Source organism: Papio anubis, chromosome X, assembly GCF_008728515.1.
Source record: "Papio anubis isolate 15944 chromosome X, Panubis1.0, whole genome shotgun sequence".
Taxonomy (NCBI): Eukaryota; Metazoa; Chordata; class Mammalia; order Primates; family Cercopithecidae; genus Papio; species Papio anubis.
This window is the reverse complement of record NC_044996.1, coordinates 79,011,649-79,038,708: the sequence shown is the minus strand read 5'-3', so window position 1 is coordinate 79,038,708 and position 27,060 is coordinate 79,011,649. Positions and strand designations below refer to the sequence as shown.

Sequence of the window (27,060 nt, the reverse complement as noted above, 5' to 3'; positions counted from 1 at the left end):
CAGATACGGAACCTGTGGATACAGAGCACCTCCTGGTGATGCTTGATGATGCCCTTTGCCAGATGAAGGCTGATATTTTCTTATTTTCTTATCTGTCTTCTAGCTAAATCTATTCTTTCCTAATCTACTTCATTTTAATATCCACAATTGCATTCAAAACTGTGGCCTAGTTTTAAACACTGCCCAAGAGAAACTGCCAAGCCATTGGCTGAGTTAAAGAGGTAATGGTACATACCCATGTTTTGTACCACATGAGAAAAAGGAAACATTTCAAATAAGCCAAAACTATAAAGAAACAGAAGCTATGAGGTTATACAAGCATTTATAAACATATTCTGTTGGCCTGAAATATTTTAAAACAATTGAAGCTTCCCCCCAACCCCACTGGTTCCAGGATCCCCCACAGATATTCAAGACCTTTACAGAAAATGTTCTAGTAATTGCATACAACCTATACACATCCTATCATATACTTTAAATCACTTCTAAATTTAAAAAAAAAAAAAACCTGAAGCCAATCAGGCTTTTTGTAGACAGCTGGTCATCTTAGGCAGACATTTCCACTGGGCAGCAATCAGCAGAAGTCAAGTACTAAAGTCTTCTCCTTTGGAGGAAATATGTATGTCCCAATTACACACAATGTCAAACATTCCCTACTAACCTCCTAGAAGCGTCAGTTGCCCTTTACCATTCCATTTGCACCCTTGTTTATATTTTAAAGAAACTGCCCTCCTAATGTCTCTATTAAAAATGATTGAACAAAAGATCACCCCCCTCACACACAAAAGACAGTGTTTCAAGAAAAGAAGAAAACACCAGAACCATCTTATACATTTATGGCATCTGGATCCTACAGGCATTTGCAATTGCAGTCCTTGAAACAAAGAGAAGTCCAACAGTCAGTTGTTAATGGATACATTATAGGCTGTAAGAAACAAGCAAAGTAAAAGCAGCAAAATAGGGTAATCATCATATTAATGGCAGAAAACAAAAGTGAAGATCCACAAACTGCTGCTGTGGGTATATAAGTATCTATCTAAACTGGGATACAATAGGCCTAGTAAATTTGTCTTCTCAGGAATTGGAATTGAGCTATTAAAAGTAATCACAGTTCACAAAGGAAACTGAAGCTGAAAGGATACAACAAGCAACACAATGCAGAGGTGAGGTCAAGAGGATCATAAGCAGGCAAAACTTATGAGGAAGATGAAGCCATAAGTAAGCAGAACCTATAAATAGGCTAAAAATATGAAATGGAGGGCCGGGCACGATGGATCATGCCTGTCATCTCAGCACTTTGGGAGGCCTAGGTGGGAGGATCACCTGATGTCAGGAGTTCGAGACCAGGCGGGCCAATTTGGTGAAACCTCATCTCTACTAAAAATACAAAAACTAGCCAGGCATGGTGGCTGGTGCCTGTAATCCCAGCTACTCAGGAGGTTGAGGCAGGAAAACCACTTGAACCCTGGAGGCAGAGGTTGCAGTGAGCTGAGATCTCACCACTGCACTCCAGCCTGGGTGACAGAGCAAGACTCCATCTCAAAAAAAAAAAAAAAAGAGAGAGAGAGAGAGAGATGGAGAAAAAACAAAGTGGATGGGCGAGCCAATATTTAAAAAGCAGAAATTATAAGACACAAAAGATAAGCAGAGAGGCCGGGCTCACACCTGTAATCCCAGCACTTTGGGAGGCTGAGGCAGGCGGATCACCTGAGGTCAGGAGTTCAAGGCAGGGAGGAACCCCATCTCTACTAAAAATACAACATTAGCCAGGCGTGATGGCAGGTGCCTGTAATCCCAGCTGCTTGAGAGGCTGAGGCAGGAGAATCACTTGAACCCAGGAGGAGCTTCTCTGAATCCAGTTCACATACCTAACAGGCATAATCATATTAAGGTCCCCCTAAACAGGTGTCCCTTGGTATCCACAGAGGAATTGGTTCCAGAATCCCCCACAGATATTCAAATATTGTATATAAAATATTCTAGTAAATGCATACAACCTATACACATCCTCTCATATATGTTAAATCATCTCTAGATTACTTATAATACCTAATACAATATAAATGCTATGTAAATAGTGGTTATACTCTATTGTTTAGGGAATAACGACCAAAAAAAAAGTCTGTACATGTTCAGTACAGACACAACCATCTATATTTTTTAGCCAAATATTTTTGATCCACAGGTGGCTGAATCCACAGATGTGGAACCCACAGATACAAAAGATCACCTGTATGTGAAACTGCATGTGATCCAAGTCACCATTATTTCCCCACAGGTGGCCTGCAAATAACCTGTCATTAAGTGAGCTCAACAGAGAATTTGTTTCTAGCAATCACAAGTGCCTAACCCATAGTAAGAAGCAGAACAGCCCCCTAGGAAGAATGTAGTTTAGGAAACTAGCTACAAACCTGAAGAGAATCCTCTTTGTTTTGAAGATGTTGTACAAACCAGCTTGTGATATCATGGAACTTTTAGAACTTTTACCCAGGAGAAGAGACTTGGTAGATACTGCGATCAAGCAGCTTTAAAGAGCTAAACCAGATAGAATGAATGTGTCATAGTGTTATCCATGCCCAAAATCTTTCTAAAGAAAAACCTTCTTAGCCAGGCAAACAAGACTGCTAAGAAAGCATTCTTGTGACCAACTATCCCTCCTCCAAATCCAAAGTTGATCAGACCAAGGGTAAGTAAGGCTCAGACTCAAGGGCATATGTCTACAAGCTGGTCAACAGCCTATGACTTGTGACATGAAAGCCCTCCCCAAACAAGGATGAGGTGAGAAAATTAGATTAAATTTGTAATTGGGAAAAACAGAAGAACAGAAACTCAGCAGCTGAAGTGAATGGATACATGGTAAAAGAACATACCACAGCTACGTAAGAAGCATGAAAGATTTAAATAAGATCAACTTGTGAGGAATAGGCACAGGAGTCAGAAGCCATAAAGAAGCAAAAACTGGCCAGGCATGGTGGCTCACGCCTGTAATCCCAGTACCTTGGGAGGTCAAGGCAGGAAGATCACTTGAGGCCAGGAGTTCAATAATAACCTGGGCAACATAGTGAGACCCTGTCTCTATTAGTTTAAAAAAAAAAAAAAAGAAAAGAAAAGAAAGAAGCAGAAGCTATCCATTAGCAATAGGATAAAGAATAGAAATGAGGAAGTGAGTATGTAGCAGGAAAGGAGTTCATAGCAATAATGTAAACTATTACATTCCTAGTAATTTACCAAATTAATTAAATAAAGACATTCCTAATAAACTGAGCTAAGTTGTCAAGTCAGAATACTATATTATGGGCCAGGCATGGTGGCTCATGCCTATAGTCCCAGCACTTTGGGAGGCTGAGGCAGGCAGATTGCTTTGAGCTCAGGAGTTTGAGACCAGCCTAGGCAACATAGTGAAACCCCATCTCTACAAAAAATACAAAAATGAGCAGGGCATGGTGGTGCATGCCTGTATTCCTAGCTACTTGGGAGGATGAGGTGAGAGAATCGCTTGAGCCGGGAGTTGGAGGTTGCAGTGAGCCAAGATTGCACCATGGCACTCCAGCCTGGGTGACAAAGCAAGACCCTGTTTCCAAAAAAAAAAAAGAGAGAGAGAGAGAGAGAGGGAATACTATGTTATGATCTGGTGTAAGGGAAAAGGGAAAGAATACTGAATGATGAGAATCAATAATGCCTATAACCAGTAACAAACAAAAAGTATTTGTGACCTCACAAAGGGTTGCTTAGAAAATTAAAATCTCCAAACTATAGATCAGAATGTAGATCTGATACAACTTAACAGGCATATAAAATAGCATTAGGATATAAGGAGAGTAAGATTTCAGAGTTAACTGTGAGACTGTCAAGTTCCAAAGATGGTCAGGTACCTCTGGATGCTACATGACTGAGTTGCATTCTAGTTTTAGAGCTTGATTCTGGATACACTTATAGTAGCTGGACTGTGTTAGGCTAAAGCAATTTTGTATTTTAAGTAGGGAAAGAGATACATTTGCACATAGTAATCAATAGGGGGAAATGTCCTAGACCTGCCAAATAGCAACTACTATCCCTGCGGTATCAGGAAACTTAACAACCCACAGGGAATCAGATTCTCAATTTAATGACAACTTGGCAACATGGAGAGTAGCAAGAGCTAAAGCCGACAGTCTGTAAAGAGAAAGATAGTGTAGAAGGAAGGTCACACCTATAGTAGTTGCAAAAGCTCAAGTTATGAATGAGAAACAAAATCTAAGTATTCAGTAACCAGGAGGTTAGAGAAAGACAGAAAATGAGGAAATCAATCTGTAGTAGGACAAAGATGATGTGCACAAGGAGAGAAGAGCTTAATCACATTAATGATACCACACTAGTCGAATTCCGTAAACTTCTTTAAAATTATCCAAATGACCCCATTTCTTGCAATGAAATCTGGATTGCAAGGAAGAGACCCTCAAAAGGAATGCAGCTATTTGGAATCGGTTATACTGAAGCAACAGGGTAGAGAGCCAAGCAAAGTACACAATAGTGGTGACATGCAAAGCGTCTAATTTAGCTACTGCCAGTGCTCTCAGAAACTTAAAACTGTGAAATATGGAAACAGGTAATCAGTAGCAAAGACCAGAGGTGAAAAAGGATTCTAAGGGAAAATCAGAGGCATAAACATGAAGAAGTCCACTATGACTAAGCAGAAACTAGGTGAGCAGAAGTTGTAAGAGTACAGTATCATAAAGCAGGTATTGGCAAACTACAGCCAACAAACCAAATCCAGCCCACTACCTTTTTCTGTAACTAGTTTTGTTGGAACACAGCCATACTCATTCATTTATGTATTGTCTATGACTGCTTTCATGCTACAAGAGCAGAAACCATATGGCCCAGAAAATCTAAAATATTTACCATTGGGCCTTTTACAGAAAAAGTTTGCTAACTCCCCTCATAGAAGATAGCATAAGCCAATGGCAGGAAAACTGAAACAGGCTGAGAGAATATTTAAGTCATGTTAAAAGCAGAGCACTGGAGAAAAGATTTTGAAAGTCCTACTGTTGAGAGCTCCACAAGTACCCTTACTATAACCCCGCAAACCCTGAATGTGCTGAACATTTAGAAAAATTAGTTACATACCACACACCAAAGAGGTTCCCAATGGGAAAGATTTGTATTAAAAAAAACAATAAAAAGTATAAAGGAATTATGAACTATAAAAAATATATTTATCTTCCTATTATAAAATGCAAGTGGAGAATAAACCATAAAGAAAAAGATATTTGAGCTACATACAAATTAATAATTTATAGGCCAAACTGGGGGAAATATCTGCAACATACGATAGACTAAAACTAAGTGTGAAAAATAAACTCAAAAATAAAGACCCAAGATTTTTACCTGTTCTATCTTGTTAGGAATCAAAGAAATACAAATTAAAATATCAAAGGCCATTTTTCACCTTTACAACTGGCAAATTCTTCTGAAACCTTAATATAGTGTACTGGTGAAAAAGTAAAAAAAGAAAAAAAAAAAAAGGCATTCTTATACACCACTAGAAGGACTATACATTTTACCCAACCTCAGAAAATAAACACACATATGTACAACAATTTATCTATAGAGATATTCACTGTACCACTATTTATACACAATTAAAAGAGCAGTAATTAAAACAAGATTCCAAATATCAGATACAAGTTAAATTTTTACATTCATGCAGTGGTGTATTATGTGCCAATTTTTAAAAGATGTTATTCAAGTATATTTAATGGCATGGGATATATTTGAGATTGGTTCAGTTTAAAACAATAGGCAACAAAAGATTTCATTAATGATCCTAACATCGACAATTGAAAAAGACTGCAATCCCCCGCAAAACAACTCACTTTTGAACATAGAAAAAGACCGGGCAGGGCATGGTAGCTCACCCTGTAATCTCAACACTTTGGAAGGCTAAGGTGAGCAAACAGCTTGAGCCCAGGAGTTTAAGACCAGCCTAGGCAACATGGAGAAACCCCGTCTCTACGAAAAACACAAAAATTATCTGGGAGTGGTGGTGCACACCTATGGTCCCAGCTACTCAGGAGGCTGAGAGGTAGGAGGATCCCTTGAGCCAGGGAGGTCAAGGCTGCAGTAAGCCATGATAGCACTACCACACTCCAGCCTGGACAACAGAGTGAGGCTCTGTCTCAAAAAAACAAAAAAAAAAAAAAAGGGAAAAAAATAATAAATAGAAAATAAAATTTGAAATATCAAATTTAGCAAACATAATTCAAAATTCTTGAAAAGTATGAATCTGGCTGCTGGGCATGGTGGCTCATGCCTGTAATCCCAACACTTTGGGAGGCTGAGGTGGGCAGATCACGACATCAGGAGTTCGAGACCAGCCTGGCCAGCATGGTGAAACCCCATCTCTACTAAAAAAAAATATCAAAAATTGGCTGGGCATGGTGGTGTACACCTGTAATCCCAGCCACTCAGGAGGCTGAGGCAGGAGAATTGCTTGAACCCAGGAGGCAGAGGCTGCAGTGGGCTGAGATCGCACCACTACACTCCAGCCTGGGCGACAGAGCTAGACTCCGTCTCAAAAAATAAAAATAAAAAAGGAAAAGTATGAATCTTCTTCCAGAAATGCAAAGTTGGTTCATTATTAGGAAAGCTATTAAACATAACAAATACAACAAACAGCCAAAGAAGAATATTTACTTTCATATTCAACAATTGCTTACCTGAGATACCTGTTCCTTTGTCCAAATCACCTTTTGAGATATCAGTGGAAGAATTAATACTTCATAATCCTGAAAGCCAAATTTAGGGTTTGAAATAGCACAGCCCACTATCTTGCCTGTTAAGATAATGATTATATCCAAAGTAACCTCCGTATTAGATTCACTTATGAGGTAAGTAGGGTAGAAAACACGTTGGTGAAAAAGGTAAGCACACCAGAGCTGGTAATGTAAAGTTAAGAACAAATAACACAGTATAAAGACAACATCACTTCTAAGCCATACAAAGAAAGACCCATGATGAGGAAGAGATTCCCCTAAGGAATGGTAATAACATGGCCCATGAAGAATATTCATGGAATTTGTATGAATATTCTGCAACTCATGCACGTAAGACACAGATCACAAGAGACTTTTCAGTGCTGACTCAAATACAGCTGTATTATTTTTATTATATACACTGTAAATCAAATAACTCTGAATGGTTGTTTTATTGTATACATCTTTCTGTTTGAAAGTCTTTGTGTATGTATACTGTAGAGCAGGGGTCAGCATGCTATGGCCCCTGGGCCAAATCCAACCTACTACCTGTTTTTGTAAATCAAGTTTTACCAGAACACAATCATGCTCATTTGTATCCATATTGTCTATGGACGTTTTCATGCTACAGCAGCAGAGTTGAATAGAGAGACTACCTAGCCCTTTACAAAAGAAGTTTGCCAACCCGTGCCATAGAGTGTCCCTTAATGGAACAGCTGGCAAAACCCACACCTAGCAGAACAAATGAAATGTTCATTCATAGTAATTTACTAAATTAATTAAAGACTATTCGTAATAAAATGAGCTAAGTTGCCAAGTCGGAATACTGTATTATGATGTGGTGTAAAGGAAAGAACACTGAGTGATCAGAACCAATGATGAAGCAGTGACAACAAAAAGTATGTATGACCTCCCGCCTCAGCCTCCCAAGCACCTGGGACTACATGAGACTACAGCCATGCACCACCACACCCAGCTAATTTTTATTTTTCGGCAGAGATGAGGTCTCGCTACATTGCCCAGACTGATCTCAAACTCCTGTGCTCAAGCTCAAGCGATCCTCCCACCTCAGCCTCCCAAAGTGTTGGGATTACAGGCACGAGCCACCACATCCGACCTCCATCTCTACTCTTTTGAGTCTATGTGACTTTATTCATTGTATGAGTCAGGCAGCTACTGTGAATGGAAGGAAAAGAATTATTATTTCGCAGGAAAGAACAAATATGGTTACCCTTATATACAAAGGGTCAGAGCATAGAGGTATTGAGAGCAGATGAAAAAACAAAGACATTTCAGAGCACAAAAGATAATAGAATAATGGCAGGCCATTGCTGTACATACTTACTTAGCTGTGAGCGCCAGAGTAGAGTGAGTGAATCAAAGGAAAGTAAAGAAGGGGTACCCATTCAATACTGCTTCTTGGGTCTAGCTAGTTTTAACGGTGCTAATGTACACAGTGAAAGCTAATAAACTTGGTTCTGAAATCAGAAATTTCTCTAAAGAAAATAATCAAAGAAGTACACTAAAATTAATATTTAAAATGAATATTTAGATAATAATAAATTTTAAAACCTGTAGGCCGGGCACAGTGGCTCACGCCCGTAATCCCACCACTTTAGGTGGCCGAGGTGGGCAAATCACGAAGTCAGGAGTTCGAGAATAGCCTGGCAAACATGGTGAAACCCCATCTCTACTAAAAATACAAAAAATTAGCTGAGTGTAATGGCGGGCGCCTGTAGTCCCAGCTACTCAGGAGGCTGAAGCAGAATTGCTTGAACCCCGGAGGCAGAGGTTGCAGTGAGCCAAGATCATGCCACTGCACTCTAGCTCAGGCAACTGAGTGAGACTCCATCTCGAAAAAAAAAAAAAAAAAAGTTTGTGTAAAGAGAAAAATGGCTGAATAAAATAAGACTAAAAATAGCACATGACTGCATTCTGGGATTATGAGTAATTTTTATTTTCCTCTTAATACTACTTTTTGGTGGTTTCCAATTTTTAAACTTTTTTTTGTTGTTGTTGATTTTGAGACAGAGTTTCCCTCTGTCACCCAGGCTGGAGTGCAATGGCACGATCTCAGCTCACTGTAACCTCCACCTTCTGGGCTCAAGTGATTCTCCTGCTTCAGCCTCCCGAGTAGCTGCAATTACAGGCATGAGCCACCCTGTCCCACTAATTTTTGTATTTTTAGTAGAGACGGGGTTTCATCATGTTGGCCAGGCTGCTCTCAAACTCCTGACCTCCTGCCTCGCCTCCCAAAGTGCTGGGATTACAGGCATGAGCCACCACACCTGGCCAACAATAAACTCTTTACATGCATAAACATAATAAATACGTTAAAAAAGAAGAGAAACCTACTGTGTGTACCCCATGCCCTAGATAAATGCCATACAGCTACAACAAAAAGACTTTAAGTTGGGGATAACCGAGCTGCCTGGGCTATCAAGAGATTTTAAGTTGGGGAGTGTAATGCAGTCTTGAAGGCTAGCCTACCAAAGAAAAGAGAAAGGGAATTAGAAACAGGACATGCCTATGACAAAGAGGAAGATGGACAAAGTGATCATGGAAGAACAGAAAGAAGAGTATAAGGAGGGTTCAGATAAAAAATCTTGCTTATTCAACAGGATTAAGAAAGGAGACCAGAGCTGGGCACGGTGGCTTATACCTGTAATCCCAGGACTTTGGGAGGCAAAGGCAGGTGGATTGCCTGAGTCCAGAAGTTTGCGATCAGCCTGGGCAACATGGGAAAACCCCATCTCTACAAAAAATACAAAAAATTAGCTGGGCATGGTGGCGCACGCTTGTAGTCCCAACCACTCGGGAAGTTGAAGTGAGAGGATCACCTGAGCACAGGAAGTTGAGGCTGCAATGAGCAGTGAATGTATCATTGCACTCCAGCCTGAGTCACTGTCTCACAAAAAAAAAAAAGAGAGAGAGACCAAAAATTGCTCCATAAAATAGAATGCTTTCTAGGGACTATATAAGGCACTTGGCTTTGGCCTTCCTCATCTTGGTGAATGTCTCTTTCCAGTTACCAAGACTTCCAGTGCCTAGTTTAGGAATGCTTTGCCATGGATCAGGAGAGAAATGAAAACCCCATCATCCTTGGCCTGTCCCGAGAAGAAAACTGACCTTTGTACTCAGAATGGAGGCTCTGGGAGCTTAGGGTGGGGCTGACACACTACGCATAACCATTTTCACTTGTGAACCACTTCAATGCTACACATAGCCCCATAAGAGGCAAGCCTGTTAAAGGGGAGTGCAATCAAGAAGGCCTTCTACTCTTTGAAATTCTCCAAGTGCCATACATTTGGCTGTCTTAAAACAATGAGCCATCCTTGCTTTTACAGGGTCCTTTTATGGCTCATTTCTCTGTGGGAGGTCACCGTGTCTGCCATATTATAAGACCCTGCTATAGAAACAATAGGCATGGTGGTGCATCCTGTAGTCCTAGCTACTTGGGAGGCTGAGGAGGGAGGATTATTTGAGTCTGGGGGGTTGAGGCTGCAGTGAGCTGTGATCGCACCATTGCACTCCAACCTGGGAGATACAGCGAGACCCTGTCTCAAAAACAAGAAACAAAAAAAGACAAAAAAACCCAACTCCTTCTTCTCAACAATTTCTCCTTATCTGAGGCCAGCCACATACCTACTTTCTAAGAACTTTCTTGCTGTCTTAATCTTTTCAAGGCAGGTGACAGCTTTATATAGTAAATAGGTCTTCACACTCAAAGAGACTAGGTCAGGAGCCACTTTTTTTTTTCTTTTTTTTTGCTTCTTTTAATAGCTAGTGACTTTGAGATGATGGGGTTTCTGGGAGGGATTGGGAACCTTTAAGAATTCTGTTAACTTTTAGAACTTTAATACCTGATGGGATCAGATAAATAGTTGTAGGTAGAAGAATTCCCAGAGTAGGTATATTAGTGTCAGGTGCAGGATAAACCATGATGCCCTTCCAGTAAGAGGACATCTGGATGTTTCTTTTTTTTTTTGAGATGGAGTCTTGCTCTGTCACCAGGCTGGAGTACAGTGGTGCGATCTCAGCTCTCTGCAACCTCCGTCTCCCAGGTTCACATGATTCTCCTGCCTCAGCCTCCCATAGCTGGGACTACAGGTGCCTGCTACCACGCCCGGCTAATTTTTGTAGTATTAGTACAGACGAGGTTTCACCATGTTGGCCAGGATGGTCTTGATCTCTTGACCTCATGATTCACCCGCCTTGGCCTCCCCAAATGCTGGGATTACAGGCGTGAACACCATCATGCCCAGCTACTTTTTAATTTTTTTGTAGAGACAGGGTCTTGCTATGTTACCCAGGCTGGTCTCAAACTCCTGGGCTCACGCAATCCTCCCACCTCGGCCTCCCAAAGTGCTGGGATAATGTAGGAGCCACCACACCTGCCCAGAGAAGAAGGGTTTTAAGCCAGAAGAGTATTATCAATTAACTTCTAAATTGTTAAGTGGGATTATAGAAGGGATGATCATTGATATGTACATCAACCATGATATGCCAGGGCAGAGGGAAGAAGGGTATGTAGGGATAGGTGAGCAGAACTGGATTCTGATTCCCGGTTCCAGTGAGCATTTCACTTTGTACCCATCAACTAAGTCTTTCCTAAAGAATTCAAGGACTTTTTTCCCCAGTTCAGGTATTACACTTTGCTATTCTATGCTTACTAAAGGCCAAATTCCAAGATTTAAAAAGGGGAAAAAAAAAACAAACTTCAAGACCACTTAAATAGAAAACACAAGGGGTGGGCATGAGGGCTCATGCCTATAATCCTAACACTTTGGGAGGCGGAGGTGGGAGAATTGCTTAAGCCCAGGAGTTCAAGACCAGCCTGGGCAACATAGTGAGTGAGATGCTCTCTCTTTTAAAAAAATTTTAAAAAAAAAGATAGAGAAAGAAAAGAAAATGCAAACATGAATTATGTTCTTAAGTCCCAGTTCTGCCACTGATTACAATGTAACCTAAAGTTACTTAAACTTTCCAAGACTCATCTTTGAGATGGAGGTAGTAATAACACAAAACTAACTCTTCCAGTTTTCTGTAAAAATTCAATGAGACAGGGTACATAAAGCACACAGTAGGTGCTCAATGAATGGCATCAAATTATTAAAAAGCTAAATGTCATGTATTTCCTCAATAGAGAACTACAGAAAATTAATCTTCTAAGGGGGCTTATTCCTCAGAAAGGTCAAGACATCTGCAGAAATATGCAAAAAAGCCAGGGAGGGTAAGTATACTAAAATAAGGATAAAGTCTTAATTAGAAAACATAAGTTGTAACTTTTTGGATACTCATGAATGGCTCAAGTTTAAAAGTCACCCCTGAAAAGAAGGAAAAAATGGGGGAACCATACATATAGGATAAATGAGTTGACTACGATGAGGCATATAAAACATAGTTCCTTCTGTATATGTAGCCCAATTTGTGAATGTGCTTTCTAGGTGAGCTTAATTTGAGTGGGAAGAAATTCAGAAGCAAGCTGATTACTATGAGATTCCATATGTTCTAGGATCAACTGTAAATGCAAGTCCCATTGAAAGGAAAATGGGGAGAGGAGGATTTGTAGACATAGTACATTTATTTAATCTATGCCACGAATTGGCAAACTTTCTGTGAAGGGCCAGACAGTAATATTTCAAACTCCATGGTCCATATGGTTTCTCTCCCAACTACTCATCTCTGCTGTAGCATGAAAGCTGCCATCGACAATAATGAATGAACACAACTGTGTTTCAACAAAATATTTACAAAAGCAAGAGCCTATGTCACCTCTATTTCAGTTCTTCTGATCTTCTGCAGGAGTGATCACAGACTGGGTAAGCATATAATCTACATGAATTGTTTTAAGAAGGATATATTATAGAATAAGTTGCAGGCTTTGAAAGTGCTGGCCTGTCACTTATGCTCTGGAAATGGCAGTTCTAAGAGCCTCCCTGACAAGAATCAGGGCAAAGTAAGCCTCTCTTCCCCTACCTACCTTCATCACTATGTTACCTTAATCACTGACAGGACCCTCCTTCTTTTGCTGCATGGTCATTCACATGGAGGATCTGGTGGACTCTAAAATACTTTTCAAATATCCTTCACAATCCAGCCTAGTGAGAAGTAACAAAAAGAAAAAAGACTGTTTGCATCATCTATGACCTTCCTGACACTCAGCTTGGTCAGCCTCCATTGCATTGAGCAACTGTGGCAGGTATTAAAAGGGAGAATGGGAAGAAGGGAGAAAAACACAAGATGTTGCTTAGTTTAACCTAATCATTTTTAAGTGCAATTTTTTACATCATAATGGAAAAAAACAATTGATATAACACTTATGATACATTATACATTTACTGGTTACTTATCCCTTTGTCTAACTTCACAAGAATGAAAGTTCCATGGCAAGACTTTGTTAATATCTGCAACAGTCTCTGGCATTTAGTAAGTACTTAATAAAGCTAGAAAGTTAGAAAGGGCGAGATCATAACCTACTTCCCTTCTCTTTTCTACCACCAACTGGGGAACCCCAAGCCACTGGCAACTTACCAAGGCTTCCCAACTGCCTCACAAGGACATCCATGGCAACCGTAATTCATCCTCTTCCTCTGATGAACTTGCTGGGCAGGAAGCATCAGTATGAGTAACAGGCAGATCTTAATGTTGCTCTCGACCAATGAGAAGTTTTCTGGCCATCCAGGAATCTGCATGTTTAACAAGCACCCCAGGTGATTTTATGCATAATAAAACTTCACACCATGGACATTTCCAACATCAGAGGAGTAAAATCTCAGGAGCTATTACAGAAATCTTTTAGTGTGAAATGAGTCCAAGGTGTGTGGATCACTTGAGCCCAGGAGTTCAAGACCAGCCTGGGCAACATAGTGAGACCCCCATCTCTATTTAAAAAAAAAAAGAAAAGAAAAAAAATCTTTTACTGTGAAATAAAAACATTTCTGTCTCACATGGCTTCCTTGGATTTGATAGAACCCAGATGAAGCACTGAGTAGAAGACACAGTACTGACTTGGACTCAAATCCATTTTCTATGCCAACTAGCTATAATCTTGGGCAATTTGTGCCATCTACTGTGGCCTCATATAATCTTGGGCAATTTCTAATTCCCCCATCTGTAAAAATGGGACGATAGGGAAAAAAGAGGTTAGATTCTTTATTCTGTAGCACAGCCTGAATATTTTAAGACTTTTTTTCATATCATAATGTGAAAATATCCAGTAATTGCTTAGTGCCTATTAAGCACCCTTACCCTACCCCATCCCACTAACTGAGCAAGCCCACCAAAGCCACTGGCCACTTACCAAGACTTCACAATGGTTTGATAACTAGGTGCAGGATGCTGGTTTGAGCCTCTCCCAATTCTCTGATAACCTCACTGGAGGTTAACCAGGCAGGGCTCAATATACCTCTTCACCAGTGGCATAGTTTCTGATTGCATGTGGCATCACCTATAGGACAGGGAGAAGAAAGAAACAAACATAAGATGGAACAGTCAAGGTTTGAGATCTAGCTTTAATTTTATTTTTACCACCTTAGTCAAGTTATCCAGCCAGTCACACCATGGATCTCAGATTTTACTCTTGCTAAGCATTCACACTTAGCATCACAATTATATTATCTGGCAAAGGCAGTTGCAAGGTCTACGATTATTAGTAAGGATTCCTGCCTTTATTTTAAATGAGAGAACTGGGTACAGAGGTACCAATGACTACACCAAAGTGTTAGTACCCAGATGTGAACTCTAATGCTTATCTTCATAGTTTCCTTCAAGTTCTTCCCCTGTTTAGACTTCAATATCGCCGTGAATAAGGGGGTAAACTTGACCCCTTAGTGGCCCTTCTGTGTCTGGCAGTTAATGAACCTACATTCTTTAGTCCTGACCAAACCAGCCTGCAAAAGGTGAATGAAACCTTCATCTAGTCATCAGATGGCATCTGGTTTTCACACTGATAGGAAAAGGTTACAAAACTCTGGGCTCTTGGACCAAGACCCTATCATTTACAATCTCAACTCCCACCACCACTCACCTTACCTTAAGTGAAAAGGAATTGAACATTATCTGCTCCCTCACCCAGCTGTCTGGGTTATCAATAGGACCACAAAAAGCTAGGCAGACCAGTGGCTATGCCCCTACCTCCAAGAATCAACCACTGGAGTAACAGGCTCTGAGTCATGAGACACAAGCCAAAGACCATCAAGGAGTCCTTTCATTCTTTCTTTTTTTTTGAAACAGTCTTGCTCTGTCGCCCAGGCTAGAGTGCAGTGGTGTGATCTCGGTCACTGCAACCTCTGCCTCCTGGGTTCAAGCACTGCAACCTCAGTCTCCCAGGTTCAAGTGATTCTCCTGCCTCAGCCTGCCGAGTAGCTGGGATTACAGGCGCCCGCCACCGCGCCTGGCTAATTTTTGTGTTTTTAGTAGATGGGGTTTTACCATCTTGGCCAGGCCGGTCTCAAACTCCTGACCTCAGGTGATCCACCCACCTCAGCTTCCCAAAGTGCTGGGATTACAGGCGTGAGCCACCCTGCCTGGCCAAGGGGTCCTTTCTAAGGAGCAGCCTATTGCCTGTAAGTTTCTCAGTCCCTAGCTGCTTAGCATGAAAAATAACCCAGAAATCTGGCAATTCAGCAATGGCCCAAAGCCCAGGTTACTGTTATCATTATATGCTGGCAGCACAAGTCAATACTGCTAAGTTTCCTGTTACTCAGTGAGATGCGGGCAACCCTCAACTCAAACCCCTGGAAGACCCAAGGAGCAGTTACCCAGGACTCATTTTTAACTGTTTTACCTACCACCAGTCAGAAAGAATCTGTCCTCTAATCTACTAGTGACCATGAGACCAAGGCAGAAAGTTCTCCCACCATAGATAGGGAAGACTGGTGCTGCCTAGCTGAGAGGAGACGGGAAGCAGGAGCCTTGATAGGTTTGAGCCATCTCTTTATTGGAGCAACTAAGGCTACCATTTACTAGAGCAAGACTTGCATATTCATAAGTAGCTGCTGCCACTAGCAATTATTGTAGCTTTAAAGCCCAGAGGGACAAGGGTAGAAAAGGAATGTGTAGAGGGCCTAATTGGGAAATAAATGGTAGGTGTAAACACTCATCCAGAAAATGCCTGCACTAAGGAGCCAGGAATCCAAGGGTAGGTGGTAGTTAGTGCCTTCCTCTGAAGACAGCGATCTTATTTCCACCATTCCCTTCCCCCACCCCACCCAGCTCTTTTCCGAACTAAATTTCTCCAGTTTCCAGAACCCCTCACCACCCCCACTTATTCCACTTCTGTTCAAGTCAACAGTTTCAAAATGGAAATAGTTTCAATGTGTCTCTAGCTTTGATAGTCATAGATGAACACTGCAAAAAAAAAAAAAAAAATCCGGAACTATATTAGGCAACGAATGTAAAAATCAGCCAGAGGCCGGGCGCAGTGGCTCATGCCTGTAATCCCAGCAGTTTGGGGGGCAGAAGCCGGCGGATCACGAGGTCAGGAGATCGAGACCATCCTGGCCAACATGGTGAAACCTCGTCTCTACTAAAAATACAAAAATTAGCTGGATGTGGTGGCGCATGCCTGTAATCCCACTCGGGAGGCTGAGGCAAGAGAATCGCTTGAACCAGGGAGTCAGAGGTTGCAGTGAGCCACAATCATGCCACTGCACTCCAGCCTGGCAACAGAGCGAGACTCCATCTCAAAAAAAAAAAAAACAAAAATCAGCCAGAATCCCAAAAAAGTTTAACACTTGGGGTACGTTCTTCCAACAACTTTCATATACATGCACAAACATGAATTCTTATTTTACAATGATTAGATGAAACTATACTGTTTCTCGGCCGGGCGCGGTGGCTCAAGCCTGTAATCCCAGCACTTTGGGAGGCCGAGACAGGTGGATCACGAGGTCAGGGGTTTTCACACAGTGAAACCCCGTCTCTACTAAAAATACAAAAAACTAGCCGGGCGAGGTGGCGGGCGCCTGTAGTCCCAGCTACTCCGGAGGCTGAGGGAGGAGAATGGCGGGAACCCGGGAGGCGGAGCTTGCAGTGAGCTGAGATCCGGCCACTGCACTCCAGCCCGGGCTACAGAGCAAAACTCCGTCTCAAAAAAAAAAAAAAAAAAAAAGAAACTATACTGTTTCTCTTTAGCCCTTTTTCAATTAATATGCTCTATACATCTAAGTCAAATATTTATCTTCAAGACTATTTTTATTTTTAATGGCTATGTTGTGCCATTACATGAATACACCAAAATGTATTTAACCAAGTTCCTATTCATGACTAGGTAAGTTTTTCCATTATTTACTGTTATAAACACCGTGAATATGCCCATATCTAAATCTTTTTTTTAATAATGTTAAACATATATTTGGGGGTATATCCCTATAAATGAATACAAACCTTACAGTGTAAGAGATGTGCAAAGATCAGTAAAACACAGTCTCTACCCTTTAGTTTAAATCAAAGGAGACAGACACAAACAGGTAACATTGACCATTATCATGTCCATGGATAAAGACAAACAAAATTTCATGGTGCTTCCTAACTGAAACTGCAGCTGTTGCTAACAGAAAAGGCTCAAAGAATACTATTAGACAGTAGCCCAAACTAAAAATCCATTTGCTAGAATTCCAAAGAGTTATTCTAATGCTAAATATTGCCTCATTGGCATTTCAATATGACATTGTTGTTTCTCCTTTAGCAAGCCTTAAAGGAAAGAACCAAGCAGAAGCTGCTCAGAAAACCACCTACCCTAAAGGCAGAGAAGTGAGTAAGGTGCAAGGCAGTATATGACACTGGACCTGGACTTCCATCTTTCCTTCCCCCTACTATTTCCAGTAAACAACAGTGAGCTATAGCCATTTTCTTTCAGAAACAACGTGGATTCTCTCCCTGGGACTCTCATTCCTGCACAGATCTGCTTACACATAGTTGTGCTGTGCTGGTATTCATGCCAACTTAGAAGACACAAATAAGAATGAAAACAAACTTTTTCAGCACCATGATGGGTCAGATACAGATGACATTAACATGGACGACAGACAGATTTTTAAAACCTATTCAACAAAGATGGGTTAATGTGATAATGCAAACAGTCCTGAATCTTATAGTAACATTTCAGTCACAGGCGCATATACAATGGTGGTCCCATAAGATAATAACACCATGTTTTTACTGTACCTTCTCTATGTTAGATATGTTTGGATATACAAATACTTACCGTTGTGTTCCAAATGCCTACAGTATTCAATACAGCAACATGCTGTACAGGTTTGTAGCCTAGGAGGAATAGGCTATACCATATAGCCTAGGTGTGTAGTAAGCTATACCATCTAGGTTTGTATAAGTACACTCCCCTATGATGTTCACACAACAACAAAATCACTTAATGATCCATTACTCAGAACACATCCTGTCTTTAAGCAACACATGACTGTATAGTGAAATGTTAATTATAAAATCTAGGTGTTGGGTACATAGCTTTTCACCATACAATTCTTTCAACTTTTCTGTATGTATGTTTGACAACTTTCACAATAAAATTTTGGGAAAAATCCAGCAAGCAGCTTTAACAATATGGCTGTAAGACTTTTCCTTCTATTTTATTTTATTCCTAGGATGATCCTATCCAACAAGATGAGCCTATTCAATGTTTCCTCCATTTTGTTTTAAATTTAGCTTTCTCAAATATGACTTTGAGCTCTCCGACTTTTTAATGAAGTGAAATGAATCAAAATGTATTCATAGGCAGGTTACCAAGATAGTACATGTAAAGTTGGGGAGGCACAAGGGGAGGGGCTCTAAGCTCTTGGAAGTCTAGGCTCACTACCTGTATATGTCTAAATAAATGAATATTTCAGACACCCCACTTCTTCATTTAAAAATTAGTGTTAGGAACCTCTAAACATTTGCCTCAGCTTACCTTTCTGCCTTATCCCACATTAAGTCCTTATTTCCCATATTCTCATTGCAAAGAACTGTATAGGAAGGAGAGGAACAAGGGCGAAGGCACCAAAGCATGCTATGTCCATGTGCTTCAAGTTTGAATACAATAAAAGGTATTTCTAGAGTAGAGGTTCAAAGCTTGATGTTGAAGGACAGATTATAACTGACTGACTGCAGGACCCTGGGGGAGGTCTTATAATTTCCTACTTTAAAACATGTCTTAGCTGGTTTATCTGTAAAAGAGGAAAAAGACTTGTCATAAGCAATGACAAATGAAGTAAATAAATATGAATTTCTGGTCTGGTGAATGGAATGAGGAATGAAACCATCACTGTCGAGTGATGATCCAGAGTAGGCACAGCAATCTTTTTCTACAAAGGCTTTGTGGGCCACAATGTCTCCAATATATTTAATGGCAAAAACAGCAACTACTTTTGCACCACCCTAGTAGCTACTTAACTGTGCCATTGGGATGCAAAAGCGGCCCCAGGTAAAACATCAGTGAATGAACGTGGCTGTGTTCCAATATAGAACTGTATTTGCAAAACAGGTAGCCCATTGGCAATAAAGTTTGCCCACCCTTGGTTTAGAATATGGAGTCTGGTTGGGTGCAGTGGCTCACACCCGTAATCCCAGCATTCTGGGAGGCTTAAGAAGGTAGATCGCTTGAGTCCAGGAATTCGAGAACAGCCTGGGCACCATAACAAGACCCGGTCTCTATGAAAAATACAAACATTAGCCAGGGGTGGTGGCGCACACCTGTAGTCCTAACTCAGAACGCTGAGGTGGAAGGATCACCTGAGCCTAGGAGTTCGAGGCTGCAGTGACCTGTGATCGCGCCATTGCACTCCAGCCTGAGCAACAGAGTGAGAACCTGTCTCTTAGAAAGAAGGAAGGAAGGAAGGAAGGAAGGAAGGAAGGAAGGAAGGAAGGAAGGAAGGAAGGAAAGAAAGAAAGACAGAGAAAGAAAGAAGGAAGGAAGGAAGGAAGGAAGGAAGGAAGGAAGGAAGGAAAGAAAGAAAGAAAGAAAGAAAGAAAGAAAGAAAGAAAGAAAGAAAGAAAGAAAGAAAGAAAGAAAGAAAGAAAGAAAGAAAGAAAGAAAATGCAAAGTCCTATCTAAGAATACTATTTGGACTATTTGGATGATTACCTGGGCCCTGAGGATGAGGCCCCAATCTAACAGTTATCACTCAAGTCCCACCAAGAAAGCAAGTGTCAGCAATAGCAACAGTTGCAACATCTGTAAATATCAAGGACTGAAATCCAAACACAAAAATGGCATTGTCTCATGAGAAACTCTTAGGAAGACATATACAAAAACATCAAGTTTCTGACCACATGCTTTTTGAAGAAACAGTTGACAGTCCAGAGCCTGTGGAGCTCACTTTAGCAGGCACACAATAAATGTTTGCTGATGAGTCATTCACTTATTCATCTAATAAACATTTACTGAGGCCTACTAATGTGCCAGGCTGGGCTCTGGAGATGAAGACACCTTCCTTGCCCTCAAGGAGCTCACAGTCTAACTAATAACAGGAAGAGAGACAGGCATATATACACAGACAATTACAATACAATCTGATAAGTGCTGTAACACTTATCAGGTTGTATTATAATGGCCGATGTAAAATTTCTTCCCAGGGGGTGCTGCTCCAGGCTGCTGCTGGCTGTAACATCAAGACAGGGGAGGAACAAATTATAGAAATCAAAGGTTAAATGCTTTTTGGTTATTTCAAATATTCAGGCTTTCCCTAACCCCTGCCCATAGATGGAATTGGGAACTAGACACTGGCATGATGTAAAATGGGACTTCCGTGCACAGACTTCCAATAAAGGAACTTCTCAACCCCCTCTTCTAAAACATGAGGGTTTTTTTTTCCCTTTTTGCTTATATACTCCTCTTAACCTCCCCACCCTACTACTCACATGAGCCTGGTTTAATATCTACAGCTAGCAAAATGCTGAAAAATGGGAGCTTACAACTAACTGGATTAACCCAGTGTAACTGGATAGGAAAAAGCAATAAGTAACAGCTCATTTGGCACTTCTAAATCCAATAATCCTCATCCTTCACTGAAAAAAAAAAAGTTAGAATGCTATTAAATACAAAATAGATAATATACAGATCAGAGTAGGAATGTTAGAATAGTTTATTTAATAAACATAATTAAACAGATTCTCTAAACTAGAAATAACATTCAGTTTCAGGAAACCAGAATTAGACCCCTCCAAGACCTTTGAGAATATCTAATTCACCTATGTATTATAAACAAGAAAAATGAAACAGAGAGGTAACACACTCTGCCCACTCCCTTTTCAAAATCGTGTGAGTGATAATAACAGACTCCTTGAGGTAAGATTACCACTGTAATAGTTATTACCACTGTAACAGTTTTACACAAAGATAGAATGGCATTTTTCTGTGTCTCATACCTTTCTTAATAATACCTAGGTTTTTAATGGCTTTTTTGCCTCTGACCAGCAAATAGGGCTGAAAACATCAGCAAGTTGTTGACAGTTATACTGAGATCACTGTTTTGGGACCCAATGTCTCTATGAGGCTGTTATTTAATAAGCTTAACATATTATTTTCCCCTAAAGTTATTACACTGCTCTTGCCTGTACACTGTTCCTTTCTGCCAATTAGCCCACTCCTGGTGCCTTCTCACATGCTAGTGTGTTCCTTAATGCATTTCACATCCCCAAAGCATTTAACAGTATGCATAAATGTGGACATTTCACTACCTGCCTATATCCTCCCTCAGGCCACTCAAATATTTAAAATAAGACCAGTCCCTGAATGGATGCGGGAGAAGAGACCACTGTTTTGTTTCTTGTCTAAATTAGTTTCTCATTAGGGACAAAATGTTGCCCTGTCTTCTCCCCATGCCCAGAGCCAGGAAGCACCACTGTTGCACAGTACTCAAAAGTGCTTTCCTTTTAGATAAAAAGCAATGGATTTCTGTTTAAAGGTCAGACAAGGCCGGGCAAGGTGGCTCATGCCTGTAATCCCAGCACTTTGGGAGGCCGAGGCAGAAGGATCGCTTGAGCCCAGGAGTTCAAGACCAGCCTGGGCAAGACCTACACTCTAAAAATAAAAACAAAAATAAGATAAGAGGTCAGACAAATGTTATCTCAAAATGGCTACCAAGAACCAGACATGTATCCACACAGCAGTTATATCTGGAACTGCAAACATTTCTTCAGACTCAATGGCAACAAATATTTCTGGGAGCATATCTGCAACAAATGACATTTGCAACTTACAAATAACATTCAGGCACAAATTGAATAATTCACAAAAGGAAATAAGAGCTAGTAATTAAGATCTAAAGTCCAGCCTCACCAAATAATAAAAGAACTGTATCACAAAACAAAGACATCAGCCAGGTGTGGTGGCTCACCCCTGTAATCCCAGCATTTTGGGAAGCCGGGATGGGAGACTCACTTGAGCCCAGGAGTTCAAGACAAGCCTGAGTAACATGGCAAAATCCCATCTCTACAAAAAAATTTAAAAATTAGCTGGACATAGTGGCACACACCTGTAGTCCCACTACTCAGGAGGCTGAGGTAAGAGGATCTCTGGAGCCCTGAAGTCGAGGCTTCAGTGAGCCATGATCACGCCACTGTACTCCAGCCTGAGCAATAAGGGGAGAGCCTGTCTCAAAAAAAACAAAACAAAACAAAAAAACGAAGAGATACCATTCATTCATTTACATATGGAGTCAGCAAAAAAAAAGCAAAAACATTTTTTTATAAGTACCTAAACGACTGGGTACAAAAACTGACATTAATTTTTTGAAAAGTAACTATGCCAATTCTTTATAATGTTCAAATCTTTTGACAAATAACTAATTCTAGAAGTCTCTTCGATAACAACCCAAAATAGATGAATAATAAAAACCAAATGAAAAGATATTCATTACATAATTTAAAATACTGAAAATCTATAAAATACTTCCATACAACAGAACATCATGAAACACTGACAATTACAAAGAATGTTTAACATGGACATACGCATGTTATAATGTTAAAAACAAAACACAATATAAAATAGTACACATATATTATCAACTGCATAGAAAAATGCACAGAATGAAGTGAATAAGTGTATTAACAATAGTTCTCTCTGGGTGGTGAAATTATGGATGTTTTTTCTCCCATGCTTGATAGTTATCCTCAAGCAAAGTTACGAAATTTACCAAATTTCTAGACTGAGGGAGCTATTCAAATTTAAACAATAGAAGAAAAAATCACAAAATAGAAGACAAATTTGCCAAATAATTTCAAATCTCTACTAACCAAAAATTTAAAGACAAAAATTAAGAGGCAAACAATAACATGGAGTAGGTATTTATAACATTACAAAAGTCTGAGTAATCTTTATTTACAGAACACACTCAAACATAATAATAAACACTAAACTAAAACTTCAACGCATAAATCAACATAAGATATGAACTATCATTACATGAAAGAAAACTGCTGAGATATATATGGAGGAAGAAAATCCAAACTAATAAGCAAATGAAAAATTAATACTGGTTTTTATCCATTAAAAATTAACAAACAACAACATTCAGCGCTTGTATGAGTAAAAATTGATACAACCTTTTTGGGAAGAAGTTTGGCAATAGACACTGAGAGTTTAAAATGTTCATACCCTTTGATGTACTAACTCCACTTCCACGAATGTATCCTAAGCAAATAATAAAAATGAAACAAATGTATTTTCAGTCTTTTATTACAAGAAAAAAGACAATAACCTTTCCATCACTATTGTATATTTGGATCAACACGGCGAAATATTAATAATGGGTTAAAAAAAAACAAGTACTGCAGCAAATGACTGGTTAGACGTTTCAAAGCGTTAGAGCAGACAGAAAATCAGGCAAAACAAGAAGGGTGTGTCCAGCCTGCCGCAGTCGGCCATTTTAGACCCTCTGCAGAACAAAAAGCACAGAAGACAAGGGTAGTTAAGGATAGCCACCCCACTAGGCACCAAATCAACGATTCTTTACCTTTTGTCTCCTAGGTATGTAACCCTGTAGTCTGCACAGTCAGAAACAGAAAACAGGTCTTCTTTCTCAAATGGCTTTGGTTAGTTACAAACAGATTTTGAAATCATAAAAGAAAGTTCCTTTAAATTCGCCTCCTCTTTTTAGGGAATAAAGCATAATGCTTAAGAGCACAGGCTTCTGGAGCCATCCCACCTGGATAAAAACCCTGTCTCAGCCATTCAACTGGCTGTAAAGCCTTGAACAAATTAGTCTCGTGTCCCTCAAATTTCTCATTTGTAAAAACTTAATAACAGTACTGCTGTTTCGTAAGATGGTCGAGAGTACCAAATGAGTTACGGCCTATGTAAAAGCACACAGACCAGAACCTCAAACGTAGAAAGTGCTATTGACATTTAATCATTATTACAGATAGAGAAATAGGCCCAGTGGCCGGGCGTGGTGGCTCACGCTTGTAATCCCAGCACTTTGGGATGCTGAGGCGGGCGGATCACTTGAGGCCGGGAGTTCGAGACCAGCCTAACCAACATGGCAAAACCCCATCTCTACTAAAAATACAAAAATTAGCCGGGCGTGGTGGCGCGCACCTGTAACCCCAGCTAATACTTGGGAGGCTGAGGCATCAGAATCGCTTGAACCCGGGAGGCGGAGGTTATAGTGAGCTGAGATCGCGCCACCGCACTCCTGCCTGGGCGACGGGGCAAGACTCTGTCTAAAAGGAAATAAATAAGTGAGCGAGAGAGAGAAATAGGTCCAGAGAAGGAAAAGGACCATCATGAAATCATAGCTAGGATTACTGGAAAAATATGTTTTTTTCACTTTTTAATCCTGTGCCCTTTCTAACTATGTATCTGTATCTAAGTGCTAACTTACTAGTTTTAGCGATTCACAGCAAGTCTTCAGAGAGTCATGACAGTACATCTGCCTTTAAAATAGAAACTCTAATCTTCCCCCTTGACAAAACCGTGCTGAAAGTTCTACAGAAGAAAAAATAAAGGAAAGGGTGAAAGCCCAGGTCACCTTCATACCACCACTGCCATTAACTACTTTTCTATCTTTCTCCATGACAGTATGAGTCCCAGGCAGCCATAGGTCCAAATTCCAGGTTTACAGCAAAGAGTAACAAGCATTTGGAAACACATCCAAACCCTCACGCCTATGTTCTCAGGGGAGAAAATCAAGGGCTTTCGGCCAACATTAACATTAGATTCTCACACTACAACCACAGTGTTTTGCTACTCTGATGGGATAACTGTATTCAGAGCCAAGTACAGAGACCCAAGATCGGAAAGCCAGAGAGAGCCCTCCGAATGCGTACTGCCCAAATGTGGCCTGTCTCCAAGTGCTCCCTTTTTACGCATTTCCTACGCACCGCCAGCTGCCGCAACCTTTTGCAGAGTCATCATCGCCTCCTCATTTTTGAACCCACTTACCGATAGGCCAGTGAGAGGCTAAGATTCTGGCTTAATTTCTAGTGGATCTGGCCACAGCATAGGAGAACTCCAACTCAGGTTGACTGATCCCTTCACTCAGCTAAAAAGGTAGTTCTCTGCAGGGCCTGCTAGCCCAAGATGGCCAAGCAAAGACAGCTTACCTCCCCCCTCGCCATTTTGCAACCTTAGTTACCCGAACGCTGAGCGCCTCCCCTCCCCGGCACTCCGTCTGAAATACGCATGCGCGCCGCTTCCTCCTTACCGTTCTCCCCAACCTTCAAGATGTTGTCTCAAATACGCATGAGCTCCACCTCTACCTCCCAACTGCTGGTACCAACTCCTAGCAACTTTGCGTTCGTAAATATGCCTGCGAGTCCTTCCCTTCCTGACCTTCCAAACCTCCAACCCCTACTCCATTCAAGTCTTGCGCATGCGTGCCTCCCTCTCCCCGCCACCCACTGGAGCCCCTCCCCTTAACTCAGGTCTTCTCAAATACTGTTAGCTTGAGCGCCGCCCCTCGGCGCCGCGCCTCCTCATCCAGCCTCTCAAATACCCTGCGCACCTCTCTAGTCCTCTCCCTTCTTGCTCCTATTTGTATACAGTATGCATGCCTGATGCTATGTGGACGTGTTTCTCGCCACTGTTCTGCCCCAGTGCCCAAGGAGAGCCATTACCAGCCTTCCCTAATGCGGGTAGAAGCGATAAACTAGGGAAGTTGAATTGGGGAAAGAAGGCGTTGCAGGTGATCAGAGTGAATCCCAGATCTAGATGGAATGGGTCTAAACTCCAAGGGAGGGGGCTAGAGTACCCCGGGATTCACATAAGACCAGTCAACCTGAACAAAGGCAAGGGAAACTCTCATAAACCATCGGCTGAACATAATCCTAAGGCCTCGCCCTTTAAATACATCTGCTACAAATGACGAACCACAAATGTTTTAAACAGGGAACATTATGGAAAACACCGATGCTCAGGTGCCTTGACTCTAGTTAGAGGTAAGGAGTCCGCATTCCTTTCACAATGGGAAGCAAATGCTCAACATCCTTTTGGAAAACTGGGGCCTGTAACGGATTCCATTTTTTCCTCCCGTGAACTGGAAAAATGAACAAATTAAGGATCTTCCTGGCCCAAGTTCCCTCCGCCGCCCTCCATGTTCTGTTCTTCCCCTACATCGTTCCTTTACCTCCTGGTTGAATTCAGTGTCGTAGCAGGAATTCTTAGAGCCGGCCGTCCCAAGATGGGGTGGAGAGAGCGGCATGAAAGAGAGAGAGAGAGAGAGACGCCTGAATGGCAGCAGCAGGCCTTAGCGGCAATGGACAGCAGGCACATGACCAACTGTGCCTTGAGCCGCAACGCTGAAGCCAGAAAAGCACAACCGCTCCAGAATCGCCGCAGTGTGCTTCCAGCGCATGCGCTGCTCACGCCCCTTAACCCCGCGCCCGCTCTCCCGCCTCTAGGAGTCTAACCCTTAGCGGTCCACCGACCTCCTTCACTCCCTTCCCAGGACGCTATCCCACTCTGCTTCTTTCACTTTTCCCCTCCCCTCGGTCACACTGGCCTCCACCATCACATCCCTCCCTCAGCCCATCCTTCTTTCGTCAATCCCTCTCCCATTATTCTTAGCCAACCATCTACCTTTATTTCCTCTGTTATCGTTAGTGGTCTACCCTCCAATTCTTCACCTTCCCTGCCAGTCTGCAGCCCTCTTGGGCCTCTTACTCCTCTCCTCCTATGCCTGATATTGAAAATTGTAAAAATTACCGCCAAAAAAAAAAATTTGTATAACAATTGCAGCCTGGGCGCGGTGGCTCACACCTGTAATCCCAGCACTTTGGGAGGCCGAGGTGAACGGAACCCTTGAGTCCAGGAGTTCGAGACCAGCTCAGGTGACATGGCGAAACCCCGTCTCTACAAATAAATACAAAAATTAGCCGGGCG

At 41.3% G+C, this 27,060-nt stretch overlaps 1 long non-coding RNA gene across 4 annotated transcripts in view; it reads right to left on the bottom strand.

Moving 5' to 3' along the window:
- Nucleotides 1–26,535, bottom strand: part of LOC100999943 — an 86,047-nt gene extending 59,512 nt beyond the window's left edge. The window contains exons 1-5 of one of the 4 annotated variants that reach the window (XR_641994.4): nt 26,306–26,535; nt 14,038–14,184; nt 13,269–13,423; nt 12,735–12,835; nt 6,699–6,767 (exon numbers count right to left, since the gene is read on the bottom strand). This is a non-coding gene — a long non-coding RNA (uncharacterized LOC100999943). Of the gene's footprint in view, nt 1–6,698; nt 6,768–12,734; nt 12,836–13,268; nt 13,424–14,037; nt 14,185–25,122; nt 25,344–25,384; nt 25,583–26,305 lie in introns of those variants that run through there. The other 3 variants (XR_641995.4, XR_163356.5, XR_004180556.1) reach the window with 3 other exon arrangements.
- Between the last annotated feature and the right edge of the window lie 525 nt (nt 26,536–27,060).